At 39.4% G+C, this 25864-nt stretch overlaps 1 long non-coding RNA gene and 1 other non-coding gene across 2 annotated transcripts in view; both read right to left on the bottom strand.

Moving 5' to 3' along the window:
- Positions 1 to 3661: 3661 nt before the first annotated feature.
- LOC139705237 (uncharacterized) overlaps positions 3662 to 25864 on the bottom strand; it is a 71317-nt gene continuing 49114 nt past the window's right edge. The window contains exons 5-6 of the long non-coding RNA XR_011707138.1: positions 4232 to 4373; positions 3662 to 3853 (exon numbers count right to left, since the gene is read on the bottom strand). This is a non-coding gene — a long non-coding RNA (uncharacterized lncRNA). The remainder of the gene's footprint in view (positions 3854 to 4231; positions 4374 to 25864) is intronic.
- On the bottom strand, positions 11462 to 11536 carry Trnaa-agc (transfer RNA alanine (anticodon AGC)). The gene has a single exon. It is a non-coding gene; the product is annotated as a tRNA-Ala (tRNA).

The following is a 25864-nucleotide window of genomic DNA, read 5'->3' as shown; positions in this document are numbered from 1 at the left end:
ATTCCTAATTACAGGCCAGCATCAGCAACTTAGACTGTGTCTCAAAATTAAAAATAAAAAAAAAAAGGCTGTGGTTCAGTGGTAGAGAACCCCTGGATTCAATTCCTAGTACCAATAATAATAACATAATAATAACAACAAATTATATTGGTTCTTTATTAAAAAAAAAACTCAATTTGATCTTGTGGGGGTGGGGTTAAGATTTGCTTGACAGAAATAGAGCAACATTTAGTCTAGTGCCAATTTTGTCCCACAACCGAGGCAAGACCCTTCTGAATATTTTACCTAATGCTCTGTGAATGATAGGAGTACTGATCTGGCAGGTGGAAACAGCCACCACTTCTGGCCCCACGTGAGTTGTAGCTATTGTTTCCATGATTTTTCAGGTGGTTCTTTCTCTGACTTGGAGTAGTATCATACATTCATGAGTTCTTGAATACTCTGCTGAATACCCAATGAGGACCCTCTGAAGATCTTTCAATTTGGTTGCTGCTAGTCTTTTTTTCTCTCTCTGTGCAGATCTCTCCTGTTATTCTACCCTGTAAACCTTAGCTATTTGGGTTTCCCTGGACTCTCAGCTCCATCTCCTCATCTCAGGGAATCTGCCAGACTCTACTATAAAGTTCTGCCTTTTGCCACCACCTAGAAACTCTCCAGGCAGTAAACTGGACAATCATAATGCTTACCTCATTTGCTTCCCATCTTTGGGGGTTATTGTCTGATGTCCAATGTCATTTTTAAAAGTCATTATTTTATATATATAACATTATAGTTAGACTGTGTGCCTCTCTCTATATATATATGGGAGCTGGGGATGTAACTTAATGATAGGAGCATGCATAGCATACACAAATCCCTGCATTCAATCCCAAGCACTAATAATAACAATACAACATCAACAGTAACAAAGAAACATTGAAAAATATTTTTCCATGTTTGTAGTCATTTCAAGTGGCTGGATAAATTTGGTTATTGTTATTCTGTCTTCGCCACAAGTAGAAGTCTACAATCATACTGTGTTTAGCAAAAAGATAGATTTAATTGGTTTTCATAATAACCATAGAAAGGAAGAAAGTACACTGGCCATCAGGTTAACCACATCAATCAGCTCAAATTACACCAGAACACTTTCTGTCTTTCCGTGTCATTTATTTCTTAGTTCTAGAATCCCTACCTTACAGCCAGAAAGCCAAGAGCAACTCCTTTTTCCATTTTCAACTTAACCCTGTGAAAGAAAGAGTGGCCTGATGTACATTCCTCCCACATCTGTTTTGGACCAACCATCAAGGTTAGGAGTGTACATCTAGAAAGAGGATCCAACAAACAAAAAACACACATCATCTACATTGCCATTATACACAGAAGTTTGAGAATTTGTAACATTTTCTTGGAATAATTTCCTAGAAATGAAATTGCTCTGTCAAAGATTTTAGCCATGGGGCTGGGAGTAATAGCTCAGTGGTAGAGCCCTTCTGTAGCATGTGTGAGGACCTGGGCTTGATCCCCAGTCCTATAAAAATGGGGGTGGGTAGGGAAAGTTATTTTTTTACATGTTATCAACCTGCCCACCAAAAAGCTTATCCCACTTTTTTCTCCCATCAAAAGTGTGTAATATTACACATTTCCCCTCAGTAATTCCAGCACTGTTTTATATATATATTTTTTACTGTTGCCAAGCCAACAGATAAAAGTGGTATGTCACTGTTATTTTAATCTGCAGTTCTTGATTAGTCCTAAAGTCAAACATTTTGCCATATTTATTTATACAGTGCCAACTATGCCTCATGTAGAATTTTTTAAAAATTTAAGTCATCTGCCTTTATTTTGCTTTTCATACCTTTTTTTTTTTCTTTAATATTTATTTTTTAGTTCTCGGCAGACACAACATCTTTGTTTGTATGTGGAGCTGAGGATCGAACCCAGGCCGCACACATGCCAGGCAAGCGCGCTACCGCTTGAGCCATATCCCCAGCCCATCATACCTTTCTGATATATAACATTTTAATACATTTGTGCCAAGTTTATCAATCATTTCCTTTATGATTTATGCCTTTGATGCTAATATAGTCTTCACACACTTCAGCTGGTCACATTTGGCATGTCTGCCAGTTTCTACTTAAGATTCTCCAAGTCATGTATAGAAATCAGCTTTTGACACATATCTCGGCTAGGGATTAAACTATTCCTGTTTCTTGCAAGACTCACATGACTGCAGGTAGGCAATTCAAAACATGATTGCTCCCAAAAGGCTAATTAAGGGAGGCAGTACTGTTTACCAAGTTCATTAAGAACAATGAGTTACAACCAGATAGTCTAGTTGATGATGCTTTCTGATTATTAAGAAAATCTTTGAATGATAATACTAATAACTAACACACTTCTCATTGAAGACCTTTTAAAATGTCATTGATAGCTAGCTTATTTCCTGGTAGTCTCTGAAGAAAGCAGAACTATTTCCTCCACCAATGTACATCTGCAAGAGCTGTTTGTCTCCTATCAACTAATTTATCTGGAACAAAGTTGCTTTTACCTTTTAATCAAATACTTTGCATATCCAGTAAGAGTAACCACCAGAACAGGAAGACTGGCTTATTAGCTATGTCAGAGGGTGCATTCTGGGGTTTGCTGCAAATTTCACAGTTCCAAATATAATTTTTTAAAACCTGTGAAATACACAATACTTTTGCTTAGCCAAAGAGATGTCCAGTGGAATTTTCTTTGATGATGGAAATGTTCTGTATCTGTGCTATTCAAGATGATAACTAAAGAGCTAAGGGGGTAACTCTGAGAGTACTTGCCTAGCATCTGTGGATCTTGGATTGGATCCCCATCACTGGAAAAAAAAAAAAAAAGATGGGGACTCAGCTGGGCTCAGTGGCACACCTGTAGCTTCATCTACTCTGGAGGCTGAAGCAGAATCCCTTGAGTCCAAGAATTTGAAGCAGCCTGGGCAACATAGTGCAAGACCAAGGATAAAAAAAAAAGTAACTAGGAGATGTTATTTTAATTAATTTAAATCAGAATAGTCATGCGCATAGAATTACCAGTTAACAAATAAGTACAGAGTGCACAATTAAATATCAATTATAAGCCAGCTTGGTGGCACACACTTGTAATCCCAGCAACATGAGAGGCTGAGACAGAAGGATCTCAAGTCTGTTTTGTTTTTATTTTTTTTAAATTAGAACTATATAGTTATGTGTATTAGTTTGGTTCATCCTAACAAACTCATACATGCATGGAATTCAGTTTCAGTTCATAATCTACCCTCCTACTCCTGGTTTTTCCTGAGGATCTCAAGTTTGAGGTCAGTCTCAGCAACTCAGCAAGATTTTTGTCTCAAAAATAAATAAATAAATAAATAAATAGGGGCTGCAGTTGTAGCTCAGTGGTGGAGGGCTTGCCTAGCATGTGTGAGGCACTGGGTTCGATCCTCAGCACCACATAAAAATAAGTAAATAAAATAAAAGTATTATGTCCACCTACAACTAAAAAATTTTTTTAAAAATAATAAAAAAGAGTAGGTTGTAACACAAGGGTAGAGCAACCCTAAGTTCAATCCCCAGTACTGCAAAAAAATAATAATAATAAATTAATTAATAATAATAATAAATAAATTACAGATACTCAACAGATAATTTTGTAGTTTAAGAAAACCCCAAGCAACACAATTATGCTACAATTATACTACAACACAATCATACTATTCTTTTTTATCTGAAATTCAAATTTAACTGGGAATCTGATATTTTATCTGGCATGTGGTTTGTGGTTACCATATTGGATAACATAGGTATGGAGTGTCCTGTTTCTTGCAAAGCTCTTCAGAGTTATTCACAAACTCCTATTGAATCTAGATCAAGAAGGAAAAAAGGATTATGATCATATTTTGGCAAGAAAAGCCACCTTACTTCTAAGATAAGTTTATTATATGTCAAAGCCAGGACTACTAAGACAATGAAATTCAAGTCAACCATTGTTTATTGGATGCCCTTTCCATGAGAACAAACATTCAGCTATACACACTAGTGTGGACATAAGAATTACTTAAGACCTAGGTCCACTTGAATTAGTTGGGCCTTTGCTGTACTGGATGTTAAACCTTTTTTTGTTGTTGTTGTTGTTTGTACTAGGGGTTCAATCCAGGGCTTCCTTACTGTTTATCTACATCCCCCCCCCAACCTTTTTTATTTTTTATTTTGAGACAGGATCTCACTAAGATGCTTCATACCTTGCAAATTTGCTGAGGCTGGCTTCCAACTTGTAATCCTCCCGCCTTAGCCTCATATATTAACTATTTCGAATATCATCCTTCATTGTGAGGCAAGAAGGAGGAATAAATATTTAGACCCTCTTCTCTAGGAATTCACAACCTGGTGGGAAAGTCAAGACACTTATGTTATTTTATTATTTTTATTTTTGGTCCTAGGGATCAAACCCAGGGACTTGTACCTGCTAAACACATGCTTTACAACTGAACTACACACCCAGCCCCAGACCCCAACTTAAAAATAAACAAAATTAAAAAGTTATTTAATATAAAACAGATTCTGTGATATATACAATGAAAGTGCTATAGGTGTATAGGAATCCACCACAGAAGAAACCATGGTGTGAGGTTGACATTGTTGTTTGAGGTTTTTGTGTTTGTTTTTTTTTTGCCAAGGTCTAATAAACTTTTTTTAAAAAATAGTTGTTGATGGACATAATATCTTTATTTTATTTATTTTTATGTGGTGCTAGGGATCGAACCCAGTGCCTCACACAAGCTGGGCGAGCGTTCTACCACTGAGCTACAACCTCAGCCCCCTAATAAACTTTTATCTTCTTTTCATCCAAGGACTTGACAAAGTAAAACTTTTAGACTCCTGTAGGATTAAATCAAGGTGGGCATATTTGTGCTTGTATTCAAGAAAATTTTGCCTACGAGGCCAGGTGTGGTGGTGCATGCCTGTAATCCTAGTGGCTCCAGAGGCTGAGGCAGGAAGATTGTAGATTCAAAGCCAGGCTCAGCAATTTAGTGATCCTGTAAGCAACCTAGGAAGACCCTGTCTCAAAATAAAAAATAAAAAAGCCTGGAGATGTGGCTCAGTGATTAAACATCCTTGGGTTCAATCCCCAGTACCAAAAAAAGAAAATTTGCCTACTTTCTTCAAAGAGAGTCAATGAATCTCCCAGTTAGGATCCCTGAGCCAATGCCATGCAATTCAATTTAAAAAGACATTTTTAGAGTTGGGGTTTGGGATGTAGCTCAGTGGTAGAGCATCTGCCTAACATGCATGAGGCCCTGGGTTCTATCGCCAGCACCAGGGGGAAAAAAAGTTTACTAAGTTTCTACACTGTGCAGTGGATGACTCCAGGCTACTGGATCACTCTTATTCCCCCTACCTACTTTCTATACTCCAAAAGAGACACACAGATTTCTCTATTAACTATTCCACCAGGGCTGGGATTGTGGCTCAGAGGTAGAGTGCTCACCTAGCACATGTGAGAACCTGGGTTCGATCCTCAGCGTCACATAAAAATAAATAAAATAAAGGTACTGTGTCCAACTACAACTAAAAAATAAATAAAAATAAATAAATAAAAAATTATTACCACCATGGCTGCCCTCTGCTCTAGGGTCATTCAGCCCTTGCTCTGCCCATGTCTAATGCAGAAAGTTACCAATACATCCCTTTCCCCTCCCCTTTCCTAATTTCAGCTTCTAGATGAGGTTCTTCCATCTTCTTCCCATTACTCCCCTCTTACTACCCTCTGGAGAGCAACAAAATTTCTCTTAGATTTCAAACTTTAAACATGACTCACTGCTACCCAGCAGGTTATTGGAAATACTGGGATTCTCACAGCTGCAACACCTCTCTGGGAATGGCTTCAGCAAGGGAGCTACCCTGCACAAGGTTATACCCCTTCCCTGGGGGCAACCAACATCAAATGACTGGTCACTAGGGAATATAAAAGGCCTGCACTTTGCCTCACTGCGGGCAAATGTGCACTGCCTTTCAGAGCTCCACACAATGGGCAGGAACCCTAACTATAGTTTAATTTCTTCCTTCTGAGTCCCTTATTCCCTACAGGTGTAGCCACTCTAAGCTCCTCATAAAAATAAATACATTAATTAATTAATTTAAAAAAAACAATTTTGCATGCACATCTCTTGTCTAGAGTTCTCTTTCTGAAGAGCCTTACTTAAGACACAGGTTGTTGAAACATCTCTTAAGTAACTGTCCAGATTCTTAGAACAAACTTGAAACTTTGTTAAAATTGACTTTTTCCTACTGCTTGGGAAAAATGAGAACTGGTCTGCCTTTTTCCAGACAGATGTGCAGGAGATGGACGAGCAGTTTCTGGAATGAGAGAGGAATTTTTCCGGGTTGGTTATGTTGAGTGGGATGATCAGACTGGCAGGTGCCTGCAATTTATCTTCCCATTCCTCAGTTAAGTACAGATGACCCAGGGAGATTTGTAGATCTTTGAATACCCTTAAACTAACCCAATCCTGTCCAATAAAATATTCATTACAGAGAAGGGATTCTAAGACCCAATTTCACTCTGTGAGGAATAACTACTTTCTCCTTCTATGAGGTTTCTCATTTATCCCTCTCCTGACAATTTTCTTGCAAGTCTGGAAGCTGCTTTGTGGAATTCTGGGAGTGGACTTGACACCTCTGATTCACAACCACTTCACCACAGGGAATTTGACTAACCTCTCTTGTAGTGCCACCTGTCATACATTCATCTTTCCTCTTGGCTTTGTCTTCTTTCAACTTAGCTGCAAGGTGGGAATGAGGGTAATTCCTTCTCACCAGAGAATGGCAAGTTCCTACTGGGTACCAAGCACTGACCTAGGTCCTTCACAGTATCTCATTAAATCACATAATAACCACACAAAGTATGTACATCTGCCCTCTGCCCCTAACACAAACACCAAGGTTCAAAGAGTTATGTAATCTAATTCCTTGCGATGTAGAACCTCTCCTCCATAGGAAGTGAGACTCAGCCTGGTCTTTATGGGATTGTGAAGTGGTGTCTTAGGTTAATTATAATGTTGCTAATGTTAGTCTTGGTAGAACTTGATTTGATAATGGTCAGACTGATTTTACTCCTGAATCTTTTACAGCCTTAACTGTTCAAATGCTATGAGGTTAAAAGAGATATCTGAAGTGGGATGGTCTACAAAATTCTTGTATCACCAGCTGATTCATGAATCCATTAAAGAGATGTTTACAGCATCTTTATTGCTTAGAGTATGCAGGAAGCATTATGGAAGGATTTGAGGGCCCAGTAGTTGAGAGCATAGACTTGATGGGCACAATTGCACACACCTAAAATCCCAGTGACTCAAGAGGATGAGACAGGAGCATCAAAAGTTTGAGACCAGCCTCCACAACTTAGAAAGACCCTGTCTCAAAATAAGATTAAAAAGGCTAGGATATGGCTCAGTGGTAGAGGGTCTCTTGGTTTAATCCCCAGTACCACAAAGAAAAAGAAAAAAGACTTTATTACTTAGTGGCCAAGTGACTTTATACTTGTCCTCAGGTTTTTCAATAAAAAACTGAAAATGAAAACCATAATTTTCAGTAAAATGAAGATAAAAATGCTTGTTTCATGGGAAGGATTTGTTTTAAATAGAATTGTCTGTGTAAAGAGCTTGGTACTTGAGTAACTACTTGATCAATGGTAGCTGTTATCTTATTATAAGACAAAGTAACTGAAGAATAGATCTGGATCTCAGGAAACAGTCTAGGAGAGGAGATAAGATACATACATAGGTAAGTATAGAATCAATTTAGAAAGTGATGATTGATGCAGAGGTAAAAATTATGTACAATCAAACTAAAAAGAAGGAAACCTTATGTCTAGGTAAGGAAGTCAGAAGAGGCTTCATAGATGAAAGAAATTCAAGCTGATGGGTGATATTCACACTATTCAATATTAAATCTGTGATTGGCAACCCTGTTGTAAACCATTAAACACCAATCAAAGCTTAAAATAATGCCAAACATAGCAGGGCACAGAAGCCCATACCTGTAGTCTCTCAAGTGCTTGGGAGACTCAGGTGGGAGGATCATTTGAGCCCAGGAGTTCTGAGTCAGCCCAGGCAACGCAGGAGACCTTGTCTTGAAAAAAAAAAAAAAAAAGGCAAATAACAAACTACAATCCAGAGTACCATGCTGTGGGGCTGTGTGCCCACTGGAAACAATGATGTGCCTATAAGCTCAACATAGGGCAATTCATGTCCAGCCCATAGATCTGCTTCCCAGTTAGTTCCCTGAAGGTTATCCTGGCCCAGGCAAAACAAAGATCTCTTGACTAGTGACCTTAATCAGGACTAGCTCTGGAAAAGATCCAAATTAATGTCTGTTACTAAGGGATTTACCAAGTGCCTACCATGAATTCTAAACTATAGGTATGGGAATCCCTTCTCCACACAGGAACACAAAACTGACCCCTCAGGGGAGTTTGTATAATCTAGTTAGGATGGTAATCTTAACATACTAAATGTTTTCTAATAGCAGTTGTTCTTTTTCCTGTTTGTAAAAGCAATATAAATTCACTCTAGAAAATTCAGGAAATGATATAGAATAAAAATGAAACCATCCCAAACCCTACTACTCAACATTAACCATAGTTAGCAATTCAAATTATGAGCTTTTATTACTCCCCTCACCCCAGACAAGCATATTACCCCTATCTTCACCTCACACTTACTCATAGGAGGAGGTTCTTAGACGAGTAGATCATATATTTTCCTATTTCCTTTTTCCCTTCTGGCTATGTCTGCCTGGGAATGTGATTTGGCTCAAAGTACAGAGAAGGGAGTTATTTTAAAGCTATTCCAGGTCCTCAGTGCAGCCATCAATCAACAGAGAGCTCTGTAAAGACTGTTTTTTGCTCAGGTGAGGCTCATTGCCTTGTAAGGAGAAGAGAAAAGGAGGTGATTGACACAGCTCCCACAGAAAAGTGAAGCTTGATTCCCATTTGGGCAGCGGAGAGGTCAGTAAAAATTATGTTGCATGTGCGAAAATGGTTTTATTCTGTGAATGTATCTCTAAACTGCACTGAAATTTTATGGTTGTTTTGTAGGTTTTGGTCTTTGTTTTGTAGTGTCAGGAATTGAACCCAGGGCCTCAAGCTCACTAGGCAAGATTTATACCAATGAGTAACACCCCCAGGCCTCAAATTGTACTGAAACTGAGAGTTGATATCAACTGGGTATGCCTGTGTATGTGTGCATGCACACGTGCATATGCATGCACAGGTTCATGTGTGCCTGAGTACATGATTCTGGATAACTAAGAAATTCTCATTTTGCTTTCTCACCTGCTGACCTACTAAAGGAAGGCCCCCTGTGGTGGTAATCTAGACCAGACACCCTGAACTAAGAGCCTCTCATAATGTTGGCCTGTGTAGTGTTGACAATTTAATTTTCAACATGAAACCAATGGAAGATATGATATAAAAATCTGGAATTCTAGCTTCTACTGAGAGAAAAAGAGAGGGTGGAAGGAGAGGCAGCAGAATAGAGAGAAAATCTGGCAATTTTAATCATTTCTTAAAAATAAAATTAGCCCTTTGAATGTCATTTCCCACCTTCCCCAGCTTATTATTTGTCTTTGGATTTGGAGGTGTGTGTTTTGGAGAAGGGGAGAGGACAGAGTCTTGCTTTGTTGCCCAGACTAATCTCAAACTCCTGGGCTCAAGCAATCCTCCTGCCTCAGCCTCTCTAGTAGCTGGAATTACAGGTATATGCCACAGAGCCCAACTTGGAGATTCTTTTTATTATTGTTGTGTTTTGTTTGTTTTTACTTCTATGTAGAAATTTAAAACTTTTTATATAGCAAAACTTATCAATCATTTCTCTCACATACTGAATTTTGCATATTAAAAAGATCTTAGTTGTCTGTGTTGGTTTGCTAGGGCTGCCATACTGAAGCTCCCCAGATGAGGGGCTTAAACAAAACAGGTTTACTTCTTTACTGTTCTGGAGGTTGGAAGTGCAAGATCAAGGTATCAGAAGGTTGGTTTCTTCTGTGACTCCTCTCCATGACTTGTAGATGGTGGTCTTCTTGTGTCTTCACATGGTGTTGTCTGTGTCCTTATCTCCTTATAAGGACATCAGTCATATAAAATTAAGGTCCATCCTCATGATCTCTTTTTAACTTTACCTTTTTAAATACCCTAAATACTCTAATTCCAAATATAATCACATTATGAGGTGGGCAGTTAGTATTTTAACATATGAATTTTGAGGAAACACATCAGCTTATAACATTAGAAAGCCTTTTTTTTTTTTCTGATTGTTTGATTTTTTTGTGGTACTGAGGGTCGAACCCAAATGCACTTAATCACTGACTATATCCCCAGCCTTTTTTATTTTTTATTTTTAGAGAAGGTCTCCCTAAATTTTTATGCTGGCTTTGAGCTTTTTTTGCAAGTGTGTGTTGGGGTGGTAGAACTGGGGATTGAACCCAGGGATGCTTTACCACTGAGTCACTTCCCTAGTGCTTTTTATTTTTTATTGTTGAGACAGGGTCTTGCCAAGTTGCTTAGGGTCTTAATAAGTTGCTGGGGCTGGTCTCAAACTTTCAATCCTTCTGCCTCAACCTCCTGAGTCTCTGGGATTACAAATGTGTGCCACTGCACTTAGCTTATTTATTTATAGTTTTTGATGGGCCTTTATTTTATTTATTTATTCATTAATTTATTTATATGTGGTGCTGAGAATTGAATCCAGTGCCTCACACATACTAGGCAAGATTTCTACCACTGAGCTACAACTTCAGACCCTTTATTTTTAATTCTCCCATGTTTTCTTCCAGTACTTTTAGGGTTTTTTTTATTATTTATTTAAATCTATGATCCATGCAAAGTAAGATGGCACATGTCTGTAGTCCCAGTAACTTGTGAAGCTGAGGCAGAAGAATCCCCTTAAGCCCAGGAGTTCAGGGACAGCCTGGGCTGTTGCCTGAATGACAGGAATGACGGGAAAACCCCATTTCTTCAAATATATAAATAAATAAGTGACCCAGCTGGGATTTGTTTTGGCATAAGAAATGAGATAGGAATCCAAATTTTTTTGGTTTTTAAAGATAGCAAACTAAATGTTCTTACTCCATTTATTTCCCTCCAATTATTGAAATTCTGTCTTTGTTTTATACTAAATTCTCATATATTTTGGGTCTACCTATGGACACTATTTTATACCTCTAATATGTCTATTCCTGTGCCATTACCAAATTCTAATTATTATTTCTTTATATTTTAATCTTTGAGATCATATCTTGCCCTGTTTTATTTTTTCAGAATTTTCATCACTACTTTTGTATATTTACTTTTCAGTAGATGAATTTAGGAAAACTTTACATTGCTTATATTATTGAGAGACAGCATTGTATACCCCTCTGTAATGCTTGAATTTTTAACCATGTACGTGTGTGTGTGTGTGTGTGTGTGTGTGTGTGTGGTGCTGGGACTTGAACCCAGGGCCTCATGCATGCTAGGCAAGCACTCTACCACTGAGCTACACTCCAACTCTACATGAATTATTTTTATGACTAGGAACATATTCATTTTTACTCTTTTTTTTGGGGGGGTGTACTGGATTGAACTCAGAGGCACTCAACCATTGAGCCACATCCCAGCCCTATTTTATTTAGAGACAGGGTCTCACTGAGTTGCTTAGCACCTCACCATTGCTGAGGCTGATTTTGAACTTGCAATCCTCCTGCTTCAGCCTCCTGAGCCGCTGAGATTACAGGTATATGCCACAGCACCCAGCTCAGGGAATATAGCTCAGTTGATAGAGTACTTGTCTCGCATGCAATCCCCAGTGCCACACACACACAAAAAAAATAGGGTTGAAGGTTAACTTCAGTGGTGGAACATGTGTGTAGCATGTGTGAGTTCCTGGGTTTAAACCAGTACACACAAATATATAAATGGATAGATAGGTAAGTAGATATAGATAAAATAAAAAATAAAGGGATACAGCAGAGGTAATCAATGGTAGCAAAGGTGAGTTTATCTAGTGAAGCCATTTTGAAGCTTCTTAAAATCTCCACTCCACAATCATAACTTCTCTTTTGTTTGTGGCTAAGTCGTGCTTTCCCATGGTTAGAATAAAATCGATTTAGCAACACATTTTGACACAGTCTGTGTGTTATATTAATGAAAAATATTAGTTCTCCCCTCTGCTCAGTCTCATTTCTTTATATTGAAAAGCTGCACTCCTCTCTCAGAGGCTGTCTAGGCTGAGGGAGACTGACTGTGAACTTGGCAGTTTTCCCTAACAGTCTCTGGCCAAAACTGTCATTGTCTGGCTCAACTGAAAAGGGTCAGGTTTCCAGTGACAAAGGAGCTGCTGCTTGGGATCCTCTTCCAGTCTCACCAGCAACCAGCTGCTTTTCTCTCCCAGCTCAAGTGTCTTTGCTGCCCCTCCTGCAGCATGCAAGCCTAAGGGGAGATCTACAGCAAGCTGGCACCTTGAGCAGTCTTTACATCTTTAACGTAAGTGTGGAAGTGCATTGGGAGTTACACTTCTCTTCAAGAGGTCATTTAGTTGATTCTTGGTTCCCAGATTAACTAAGGTCTGTATTTCCTTTTCTGTCCCATTTTCTTCCACTCATTTGCTCATTTACATGTGAGACTGATCATAGTATAGTACAGTGTAAGTCAGAGCCTGGTCATCTCATTAGCTTTTCACCTTGGAGTAAGAACTGACGTCATTACAGTGGCCCATTTCCAGTTCTGCATGATCTGTCCACCAACCCTCCATATCTCCTCATCATTCACTCAACTCTAGCCCCAGTGGTCTGCTTGCTGTTCCCTCAATGCCTGGAACACCTCAGATAGCCACATGTTCTCACCTCCTTAAATTATTTATGGAAATGTCACCCATTAGTGTAGGAAGACGGTGTAAATAGAGAAGATGGTCCTGGGACTGAGCCCTGCATGGTTTAGTTACTTCACATATCATAGTATTAGAGTTTGAGTAGAAGACCAGGAGCCTGCCAAAAATGAGCAGGAAAAACGCTCAGAGACCTAAGAAGAGGAATACAAGGAGATTGTGGTATCAATGAAGCCAAGAAAGGAACTTGAAGGTTCTGCCTGGTGTGGTGGCACAGGCCTGTAATCTCAGCTACTCAAGAGGTTAAGGCAGGAGGATCACAAGTTCCAGGGCAGCCTGGGCAATTTAGTGAGACCCTGTCTCAAAGTAAAAAGGGCTGGAGATGTAGCTCAGTGGTAGAGAATTTGGCTTAGCATGCACAAGGCCCTGGGTTCAATCCCCAGTAAACTCCCCCCCTCCAAAAAAGGTGAGAATTCCCAATTATGACAAATGCTGCTGAGAGATCAAGTAGAAATTTCCAGAACACTATTCATATGTTCAATTAATACTCAAGCAATATATTAATTATAAATATGACAAAAGCCATCTCAGTGGAGAGACAGGGAGAAACCTAGAGAGAGACGAGGAGTCAACAGGGACAGGAGTGAGGGAATGGTAAGAGATGGAGTGAATTAATGACATAGGAAAGGGAAGGGATACCAAAGAGCAAAGTTCTTGGGAAGTAGAGAGGAGATGAGGCCTGGTACTGGGCGTAGGGAGGAGAATATTCATCTCAAAGCTAATGAAACTGAACTCTTGGGGCTCTTCACTTGCCTGGACCCCTTTCAACAACTTTTTTGCTTTTTCTTTGGGTGGGAGTGCTAGGGATAAAATCATGGACCTCATGCATGCAAGCAAGTGCTCTACCACTAAGCTGCATCCCCAACCCAGGGCTATTTTTTTTTTCTTTTTTGGTACTGGGACTTGAACCCAGGCATGCTTAATTACTGAGTCTCATCCCCAACCCTTTTCACTTTTTTTTTTTTTTTTTTTTAATTTTGAGACAGTGTCTCACTAAGTTGCTTATGGCTTCATTTAGTTGCTGAGACTGACCTTGAACTTGTGATCCTCCTGCCTCAGACTCCCAAATCCCTAGGATACAGGCATGCACCACCACACCTGACCAGGACTGACTTTGATAAGACAAGTGCTCCAGTATTTTTCAAACTTGAGGGACGAAAGGAAAATAAAACAACCAAAATTACTTAACTGGCATACAATATATATCAGAGGAACCCATGGAAATTCTGTCCTCCAGTTTGAGAACCCGCTAGGCTCCTTGAGACATTCATGTACCTCACTGGGAACTAGGAGGCCTTTGGTCAATGTCTGGCTTCACCTGCACCATGTAAGCTTCACCATGTTAGCTTCATGGGCTGGGACCTATACAATACCTTGGGGCCCAATGCTTGGTTTAATGCCCTGCTATCAGTGTCTTGAAATTTCTCATAATATTTGAATAAGGGGCCCACATGTTCATTTTGTATTGGGCCCAGCAATTTCAATATCTGGTCTTGGTCAAATGATCTTGTAGGGATATATTATGACCTTGGGCAAAGTGCTTGACTTTTTAAAAAATTGAGATATAATTCTCTACCATAAGTTGAACTATTTATGACTTGATTTCCTCATTTTCAAACACCATAATAAATTTCACTTCCTGAGTAGGACATGTGATAATGAAAGTAAAGGTCTGTGACCTCCTCCAATGAGGTGACTCTTTCCATTAGGTATGCTCTCATACTTGTTGCATACCACTACTTATCATGCAGTGGTTTCTTGCAGCTGCTGGTGTGGCATTTATTTTATTTTATTTTTCATGCTGGGGATTTACTGGGGATTGAACCCAGGAGCACTTAACCACTGGGCAACCTCCCCAGCTCTTTTTATTTTTTAAGACAGGGTCTTGCAAAATTGCTGAAGCTGGCCTTGAACCTGTGATCCTCCTGCCTCAGCCTTTGGGACATTCCTATTCTTAACTAACACTAATGTGATTTTTTTTCCCTTCCTTTTCATACCCAACAAACTTTTTGAAATGAGACCTACATTTATCAATCACATTGTGCTCTTTTCCAAGTGGTCTCTGCTTGCTAGGGTTTAAATCTATAAGTGCTTCCCCTATGTGGGAGGAAGAAGTGATACAAATTCAAGTTGCAATTGAGGAATGTAAGTGTTTTGGGTCCCCTTCTCTTTATGAAAGTGCATAAAACAATAGCTCCACAATTAACAAGAAAAAGGAAAAAAGATACCCAGTTTGTCCCTAACATTTGTGTGGCCCAAGGCACGAATACAGATGAAAAAACAAATTATAAACTTAATATTTAAAATTTATAAATTAAGCTAACAAATTGTTAAAATCTTATTTAACCTTGAAAAGTATGTTTTCCTGATGTTGGCCAAGTTTAAATTGAGAGTTTTGGGCAGGGTGTGGTGGTGAATGCCTCTAATCCTAATGACTCATGAGGCTGAGACAGGAGGATTGAAAGTTCAAGCCCAGCCTCAGCAATTTAGAGAGACAGAGTCTGAAAATTAAAAAAAAAAAAAAAAAAAAAAAAATTTAATAAAGGCTGGGGATGTAGCTCAGTGGTAAAGTGCCCCTGGGTTCAATTCCCAATACCTAAAATAAATAAATAAGTAAAAATTGAGAATTTCAGGGCTCTTTGGAGTTCTTGCTGCTGGAACATGATTGTGGGAGGTGAGACAGATTCTGGTCTTGTCCACTTCTCTTCCCAACCCTGGCTCAGAAAATTTAAGAGGATTAGAGAGAAGTAGTTGCAGAGGGATGGAAGGCAGAGGGAATCAAGAACTTTCACACTTCATCCTTGACCTGAGCTGAGTTTGAGGACATCCTAGATTTTATTATTATTGTGGGGATTCATTTCTTTGTATTGGAAAATACTAAGCCCTATTTCAGGACTTCTATGACCCCACCAGGAGGGCTTGGGTCAACTGAAGAAAGAACTCAGGTTGTTCTCTGGTAGGCTTGCCTCACACACCACTGGTTCATTCTCACCTGCCACTTAATGTTCTTTTCCAGGAATGGCTGTCCCACAGCACCAGTTTCCTTTCAGGACAAAAAAGCAAGACCCAAAGCAAAGTTCAAGAAGGGAAGCAGAGACCAGCAGGAAGTTTTGAAGTATGAACCCCAAGACACTATTATTTTCTAACCACTCCACAGTGACATCAGCCTATGTTGCTCATAAGAACAGACAGAAGTAGGTGCTTGCCATGTGGACATGAGGTACATGTTGTGGAGCCTAGAATTTCCAGAGGAATTTGTGGTGAGGAGAGAAGTGGTGGTGTGATGAATGGCTCTGAGTTTCCACCCTAAAAGAATGTTAGACTACTATTGTCATCAGCAGGTTCGTAAATAGAACTTAGCTCCCGATAGTTGTCTTGCTTTCTAGTATTTTTATGAAAGAGATAATAAGAAGCAAAGGGAACTTCCAGGGGACATATTACAGCTAGGTGGAAAAAGCTTTCTTTCTCTCTTCATTATTTATTTGGCACTTGGGATTGATCTCAGGGGCACCTAACTGCTGAGCCATATCCCCAGCCCTTTCTTATTTTTATTTATTTATTTTTAGAATGCCTTTATTTTGTTTATTTTTATGTGGTGCTGAGGATCGAACCCAGTACCTCACATGTGCTAGGCAAGCACTCTGCCACTGAGCTATAGCCCCAGCCCTTATTTTTATTTTGAGACAGAGTCTCACTAAGTTGATTAGGGCCTCACTCAGTTTCTGAGGCTGGCTTTGAATTCATGATCCTCTTGTCTTAGCCTCCCAAGCCTTGGAAAGAAGCTTTCTTAGGATAAAGCCCAGACAGAATAAAGCAGAGCCAATAGACTCAGGAAGACGTGAGCATGAGCAATCTGACAACAGGGAGCCATCCCTGCTGGAAGTTTAGGAATTCTGATAAATAGAGCTAATAAACTTTCCCTCACTTTTTTTTTTTTTTTGTTCTAGTTTAATTTGGTATTTTGATCCATTTGCTGTTGTCAACAATATCAGATATGTTGTAAAGAAAAGAGGCTGGGGATATAGTTCAGTTGGTAGAGTATTTACCTTGCATGCAAAAGGCCCTGGGTTCAATTCCCAGCACCACTACCAAAACAAAAAGAGGATTATTTGGATTCAAGATTTTGGAGGTTTAAGGACTTGTATCTGGTGATGACCTTCTTGAAGGTAGAGTCCACAGAGACCACACAGCAAAAGTCAGGGAGGACCTCTATGCACGTGTGTCTCTTCTGGTCTCTCCTTTTTCTTATAAATCCATTAGGGAGCTGGAGGTGTAGCTTTGTTGTAGTGTTTGCCTAGCATGGCGAGACCCTGGGTTCTATTCCCAGCACTGAAAAAACAAAAGAGAAGTCACTAAGATTCAATCATGGGACTTTACCCTAATGATTCTATCTAATCCTAATCGGTTCCCAAAGGCCTCACCTTAAATAAAAAAAAAAAAAATTTTTTTTTAAAGTGCCTGCCTAGCAGCTAATTTCTTTCCCTTGTAGGAGTACTTTAGCACTAAACTACCTCCCCAGTTCTTCATCTTTTTTATTTTGAGACAGGGTCTTGCTAAGTTAGGGCCTTAACTGGGTTTCTGAGACTGGCCTTGAACTTGCTATCTTCCTGCCTTAGTTTTGTAGTTGCTAGGATAAAGCGTGCACCACCACCCTGGCTCCATTTATTCTTTCTTACTCTACAGTTAATGAGGGAAAACCTAAATAAACCCCTTAGCTTCACTTGTTCTTAGTTGACTTAAAAATAACTAATTTTGGAGGTCACACAGCTGGGTGATACATTATTAGTTTCTAACCAGCTTTGTTATAGATAATACCTCTGACGTGTGAGTTATGATAAGAGTTGCCTAGTTACTTTTCAGGGACTGAAGGCCACTCTTGCTGAAAACCCTGATTCTTCTATTGGGCCTGCAGATGTCTGAAGGATGACTGGAACAGGATGAAAAGGCTTGGCCTCTCTGCCTTGCTACTTTGTTTTTCTCCTTTTATGCCTTAAGCTTTGTGGTCAGAATGAACTCAGTTTTGCAGGTAGATGTGCTGATCATTTAAGAAATGTTTTGTCCAGAACTATAAAACAGGGTTAATCTAACCTAGACTTGCCTGGTCTTTCTTTTCTTTTCACCTTTCAAGGCTAAAGACACCTGCCAGCAGCCATGACAGGAAGCACCAGACCATGGAAGGAGTTCCATCTGTTCCCAGAAAGAATGTGACTATTCCTCCCCATTTATTAATCTCTCTCTCTCTCTCTCTCTCCCTCCCTCCCTCCCTCCCCCCTCTCTCCCTCCCTCCCTCCCTCCCCCCTCTCTCTCTCCCTCCCTCCCTCCCCCCTCTCTCTCTCCCTCCCTCCCTCCCCCCTCTCTCTCTCCCTCCCTCCCTCCCCCCTCTCTCTCTCCCTCCCCCCTCTCTCTCTCCCTCCCTCCCTCCTCCATTATTCCTATCCCATAGCTGTGATTCCTCAACTCCCTGGAGGGGAGAAGCTGATTTGCCAGGAGAGCTCTCACTTCTTCATTCTTTAGCCACTGAATAAATCACTTTCTTGCCAGGCCTGGTGGCACACGCCTGTGATCCCAAGGATTCAGGAGGCTGAGACAGGAGGATCACAAGTTCGAGGCCAGCCTCAGCAACTTAAACAACTAAATTTCTTCTCTTGGCACTTTCTCTTTGAGTCACTGGCTATATCAAGCAGCAGCAGAATCAGATCTTTTCTTGGTTACACCACCACGTGCCAGCCACCATCAACACACCATCTACCCCCGATTCAGTTACCTGAATTTCTCCTGTTATGTAAGGAAAGCAAAGAAAAGCTATATATAGTTCATCAACCAACTGATAATAACACCCAAGAAAAAGGGAATATTGTCTTAATTACATGGTCACACACGAACACTTCTAGAGTATAAGGTACTAGGATAGATACAAGGCAGATGTGGGGAAGAAGAAACTCTTCCCTCAAGAGTATATGAAGTAAATTGGGACATAAAACCTAACTAGTATCCAAAAAAGTTTTAAAAAAGAAAATACAAGCACTTTGGGAAGTAGTTCGACAGTTTGGTTCCTCAAAAAACAAAATAAACAAAAACAAGACAAAAAAGCCATGACATTATTATTAGATTCAGCAATTCAATTTCTAGAGTTAAATAAAGATTATAAGAGGCCATTGTTTTGGATTGAGCTCCTGCACAGACTGTGCTTAAGATAAAAATAAAGTCACTCGTGCAAAATTCCATGTCACCAAACTGAAACTAACTTGTCCATCTGCCCTTCCAAGGAATGGAAATATTGAGAAATTGGGGTTAGAGAGATAATGGCCACATTTCCCAAACAGGCCAGTTCAACTGGCGTGAGAATAAAGTTCCCTCTGCCATAATCCTTACACAAAAAAAGTTAACCTAAAGTAACCTGATGTTAGCCAATCAGTTATTTTTCTATTGTTTTGTCTCCCTGTCCCTGCCTTACAAGGAAATTATCTTTGAAACGACCAAATCACATTTTGTTCTTTGTTTCTGCCTGTCTTTGTGTATAAAACCATTTTTTTCTACTCAGCCCATTGGAACACTTAATCTATTTTATGGAATAAAGTGTTGCCTGATTCTAGAATTGTAATTTTATCCTTTGACACTAGATGTTTACTTAGTAGAAACAAAAACATGTGTCTACAAGAAAACTTGCACATGAGTGTTTACAGCAGTACTATTCACAATAGCCAAAAGGTGGAAACAACCCAAGTGGTTATCAACCAAGGAATGGAAAAAATGTGATACATCTGCTGGGCATGGTAGCACATGCCTGTAATCCTAATGACTCAGGAGGCCAAGGCAGGAGGATTGCAAATTTAAGGCCAGCCTCAGCAATTTAGGGAGGCCCTAAGCAAATTAGTGAGACCTTGTCTCAAAACTAAAAATGAAAAGGGCTGGGGATGTGGCTCAGTGGTAAAGCACCCTTGGGTTCAATCCCTGGTACAAAATTTTTTTTTAAAATGGTGCATCCATATAACAATATTATTCCATGGGATATTATTCATCCAAAGAAGTGAAGCATTATGGGATAGTTGGTCCTCCATATGCCCAGGTTTCACATACATAGACTAAACCAATCACAGGGGGAAAATACCCACCCTCCAAATTGCTTCTATATAGAACATGTGCTCACTTTCCCACCTATATCATTATTCCTTAAGCGATGCAGTACAGCAATTATTTACATGACATTTACATTGTTTGGGGTTTATAAGTAATCCAGCCAGGCATGATGGCACACACCTATAATCCCAGTGACCCCAGTGGCTTGGGAAACTGAGGCAGAAAGATAGGAATTCAAAGTCAGCCTCAGCAACTTAGCAAGGTCCCAAGAAATTTAGCTAGACCCTTCTCAAAATAAAAACAAGAAAGGACTGGGGATGTGGCTCAGTGGTTAAGTGCCCCTGGGTTCGAACCCCAGTAACCCCCCCAAAAAAAAAGTAATCTAGAAATGACAAAGTATACAGGAAGATTTTATAGGTTATATGCAAATACAGTATCATTTTATACAAAGAATATATATAGACTGTGGCGGGCAGGGGGCAGGGCACCTAGAACCAATGGCCTATATATGCTGAGGGAGAACTAAAGTGAGAAACACATTTGGATGCCAGATGTGGTGGCACATTCCTGTAAGTCCAGCTACTTGGGAGGCTGAGGTGGGAGAATGGCAAATTTGAGGCCAGTCTGAGCAACCTAGTGAGATCCTGCCCCAAAATAAAATTTTAAAAGGGCTGGGGGTGTGGGTCAATGGTAAAGCACTTGCCTAATATATTGCAAAGTCAAAAGGGAGAAAGAGAGAGAAAGGAGAGATTTTGTCTTTGTTCCCAGTTCCTGAAACAGAGCTCCTAAACTCCTTGGAAGTCATTAAGTGATAGCGGTGCTATTTGTTATTCATAATGAGTTCCTTTCAACCATACCAGGGTCTAGGATGGGAGCTGGTGTGCAAGTCAGAGAGTTGGAACTGTCAGCCCTATTCCCCATATTCTACTTCCAGGGAGGGGAGAAGAACTGGATATTTCAATTCAATCACCAGTCAATGCTTTAGTCAATCATGGCTATGTAACGAAGTCTCAATGAAACCCCTAAATTATAGTGGTTGAGGAGCTTCCAGTTGGTGAACATATTAAAATGCTGAGGGAAAGGTGTCCTGGAGAATCATCTTCCTCCTTACCTTGCCCTATGCATCTCTTCCACTTATATATTCCTTCCTTCCTTCCTTCCTGTACTGGGGATTGAACACAGAGGTGTTCTACCACTGAGCTACTTCCCCCAGCCTTTTTTCTTTCTTTCTTTCTTTCTTTCTTTCTTTTTTTTTTTTTTTTTTAATTTTGAGACAGAGCTCGCAAAATTGCTGAGGCTGGCCTGAAATTTGCAATCCTCCTGCCTCAGCCTCCCCAGTCACTGGAATTACAGGCATACTTCCCCATGCCTGGTGAGTTGTATCATTTATAATAAACTAGTAGCAATACATAAAATGCTTTTTGGAGTTCTATGAATCATTCTAGTGAGTTATTGATCCTGATGGGACATCATGGGAATCCATGAATTTGTGGTTGGCCAAGAAGAAATGCAGGTAGCATGGGTACCCCATTTGTAGCCGGCATCTGAAGTGGAGGCAGACCTCTGGGACTGAGCCCTTAACCTGTGTGATCCGATGCTGACTCCAAGAATTAGGTCAGAATTGAAGGGAACTGTAGGACATCCAGCTCATCTCAAAGAATTGAGGTCAGGAAGAAAGAACCTCAGAAGTGTTGATACATGTTACAACATGAATAAGCCCTGAAAACATTCTGCTAAATTAAACAATCCAGACATAAAAGGCCACACACGAATGATGCATTCTATTACCATTGAAATGTTCAGAACATGCCCATATGTAGAGTTAGAAAGCAGATTAGTAGTTGCCAGGGACTAGGAGCAGGGTAGGAGTTGCGGGGTTGGAAGGGAGTTACTACAAATAAATATGGTTCCTTTCTCCTCTTCATACTGGGGTTTGAACCACTAAGCTACATCCCTAGCCATTTTACTTTATTTTATTTTTTTATTTTGATACAAGGTCTTGCTAAGTTGCTTAGGGCTTTGCTAAATTGCTGAGACTGGCTTCAAACTTATGATTCTCCTGCCTTATTTGCTGGGATTACAGACATGCACCACTGTGCCTGGTCAAAAATATGGGTTTCTATTTGAGGTGATCAAAATATTTAGAAATTAGTGATGGTGATTGCATGGCTTTGTGAATCCATCCAAATCCACTGAATTGTATTGTACATGTTTCAAACAAACAAACTTTAAAAAATAAAGCAAGGAGATAGCTATATTTGCAAAGTTATCACACCAGCTTTCCAAAAAGAACAATGCTTTGTAAAAGAGGCAGGATACTGACAGAGAAATTATAACTCCCAGTCAATGGACAGTGATTTTAAAATAAGAGTGGCTATTTCAGACTCTTGTCTTCTTTTAGTCCAATACAGAAACCGTGTGTTTCTATCTTAATCACATTGCCAAATCCCCACTGAGTCCTAAGAGTAAATTCCTCTTAGTCTTATATCCCTGGTTGCAAGAAATAATTTGTTCTTATTTTTTGAAAAACAAAACAAAATAATAACAATGACAAAAGAAAGCATATCAAAAGGTGAACGCTTATATATTAGCTTGTGCTCTTCCTGGAAAACAAGTTCTGAGACCAAGACTTGAGTGAAAGTATTAGGGGGAGGGTAACCCCATGGAACTGGGGAGAATAAAAATTGGGAAAGAAGAGAAAACCAGTTTATAGGTATATTCTCACATTGCTCATTTAGGAAACATACTTTATCACTTTAGGACCTTCTGAGGAGCCATGTAGAATGGCCCCAGAATTTCCCCCTTGATGCAAGGAAAGACTTGTTCCTGCCCCCATTGGTCAAGATTTGCTTCCATGAGGCACTGAATCCCCCCTGCACTGCTAGGTTGTATATGCATGAGTGATGAGTGGGTTTTGTGGGCATCCCCTACTTTGGGCTCTGAATTCTGTGGCAGAACACAAGAATCATGCCCAAGAAAAGTTGGTTGTTGGATTGGGAGTTATCTCAGTGGTAGAGCACTTACCTAAGCCTAACATGCTTGAGGTCCTGGGTTCAATTCCCAGTACCTTAAAAAAAAAAAGAGTTGGTTGTCTCAGTAGTAGCTGGAGTAATAGTAGACCAAAATAGGGCTGGGGGTGTGACTCTGGTCAAGTGCCTCTGAGTTCAATCTCCAGTACCCCGCCCCCCATCCCACAAAAAAGAAAAGAAAAAAAAAAAAAACAGTATTATAGACAATGAATGCTAAGAGATCAATGTAAGAGCTCAATGATAGAAGGGAGTTATTTTGGCTGGAGCAATAGGACACCATCAATTAGATAAAACTGGATTTGCAATATTAATAGTGTTCTATAAATAGTTACCTGGTTTCATTACCATATTTACTTAACTATAACCTGTGTTTCTTATATATTATAATTTAAGTAACCCCCCCTTTTCTGACTAGCAGGGAGAATAAAATCACAAATATTTAGATGTGTCCATCTAAAATATATATATATATATATATATATATATATATATATATATATATATATATATATATATAGAGAGAGAGAGAGAGAGAGAGAGAGAGAGAGAGAGCACCTGGGAAAGAATAGTCTTTTCAACAAAAGCACTGGGAAAATTGGATATCTACATATAAAAGAATGAAGTTGGATCCATACTTTGCAGCATATATAAAAATTAACTCAAATGATCAAAGACCTAAACATAAGAGCTAAAACTATAAAATTCTTAGAAGAAAATATAGGGGAAAATTTGCATGGCATTAGATTAGTTAATAATTTCTTGTGTATGACACCTAAATCACAAGCAATTAAAGAAAAAAGAAGATACACTTGACTTCATCAAAATTAAAAATGTTTGTACACCAAAAAATACTATCAAGTGAGTAAAAAGACAATCCATCAAACAGGAGAAAATATTGCAAGTCATATATCTGATAGGGATTAATAATCAGAACTGTAAAGAAATTCTAACACTTAACAGAGTAGCCTCAGTCAACTGCCAACCTGAAATAACTTCTCAAAGCATTGTCACTATCACACTGTGTAACTATGGATGCAGCCTGTTATGGTTTGGATGTTAGATGTCCCCAAAAGCTCCATTGTGTGAGACAATGCAAGACGTTTCAGAAGAGAAATGATTAGATTGTGAGAGTCTTAACCCAATCAGTGAATTAATCCCCTGATTGGGATTAACTGAGTGGTAATTGAAGTGGTAGGGTGTAGCTGAAGGAGGTAGGAATTGGGGCAGTGGCTGTGGGGTATATATTTGTATCTGGCAAATGAAGTCTCTCTCTTCTTTCTGATCATCTTGTGAGCTGGTTCCTCTGGCACACTCTTCCGCCATGATGTCCTGCCTTACCTGGAGCCCCAAGGAATGGAGCCTGCTGTCTATGGATTGAGACCTCTGTAACCATGAGCCCTTAAATAAATCTTTCCTCCTCTCCAGTTGTTCTAGTCAGGTCTTTCAGTCACAGAAGTGAAAAAGCTGATTAAAACACTCCCTTTGATGCACCAGTGAGAACTACCCCTTTGAAACTGATTAAAAAACAAAACAAAAACCAAGCATAGGACTTGAATAGAAATCTCTCCAGAAAAGACATGCAGATGGCCAATAAATATATAAAAAGATGACCTGTCACTAATCATTACGACAAATTAAAATCACAATGAGTTATCACTTCAGACCCATAAAAGGATAGCAATTATCAAACAAATAAAAATACAAATGTGGTGAAGATCTAGAGAAACGATAACCTTTATGTATTGCTAGTAGAAATGTAAAATGGTGCCGCTGCTATAGAAAAATTTTCTGTGGTTCCTCAGAAAGTTACACCTAGAATTATCATGATTCAGCAATTTCATTCCTAGGTATATATCCAAAAAAAATTGAAAGCAGAGACTCAAACAGATACCTATACACCAATGTTCAGAGAAACATTAGTCACAATAGCCACAAGTTAGAAACAATTTAAATGTCTATTAGTGGATAGATGACTAAATGGATAAGTGAATAGATAAATTAATTATGGTGTATGCATACAATGGTTCAGTCTTGAAAAGGAATGAAATTCTAGTCAGGCATGGTGGCATGGGCCTGTAATCACAGCTGCTAGGGAGAATGAGGTAGGAGGATTGCAAATTCAAGGCCAGCCTAGACAACTTGACAAGACCCTATCTCAAAACAAAATTTGAAAAGGGGCTGGAGATTTTGCTCAATGACAGAGTGCTTACCTCGAATGTATGAGGTCCTGGGTTCAATTCTTGGTTAAAAAAAAAAATTCTGATATATGCTATAATGTGGATGAACCTGGAAAACATGCTAAGTGAAATAAGCCAGACACAAAAGGACAAATATTAGATTATTCTATTTATCTGAAGTAGAATAGGCATATTCATAGAGCCAGAAAGGAGATTACAGGTTACTGGGGCCTATTTAATGTGTGCAATTTCTAGTTGGGGTCATGAAAAAGTTTTGGAAATAGATATTTGTGATAGTTTTGCAACATTGTGATTGTATTTAAAGTCACTGAATGCACACTTAAACATTGTTAAAGTGCTGCTATGTTATAAATATTTGATCACAATGCAAAAAGAACACTGAAAACAACAAGAACAAAAACTAGAGAAAGGAAACAACATTGAAAATACTTTAAAGGAAATCCCCTTTAGCAACATCCAGGGAAACCTACACCATTTTAAATTTATAAGGTGATTTTTTTTCGGGGGGGGGGGGGCGGCGCACTGGAAAAGGGAATCAGGTGAATTGAATTGATGAGCCAGACAGGTAGTTTTCACCTGTGCATCAAATAGGGCCTCCATGGTTATAGTGCCTGGTTGGGACATTGCTATGAGAGAAGTCATCTCAGAGT

This window comes from Marmota flaviventris, chromosome 3, assembly GCF_047511675.1.
Source record: "Marmota flaviventris isolate mMarFla1 chromosome 3, mMarFla1.hap1, whole genome shotgun sequence".
NCBI lineage: Eukaryota > Metazoa > Chordata > Mammalia > Rodentia > Sciuridae > Marmota > Marmota flaviventris.
Note: the sequence above shows the minus strand (reverse complement) of the source record. Positions and strands in the feature narration are given on the sequence as shown.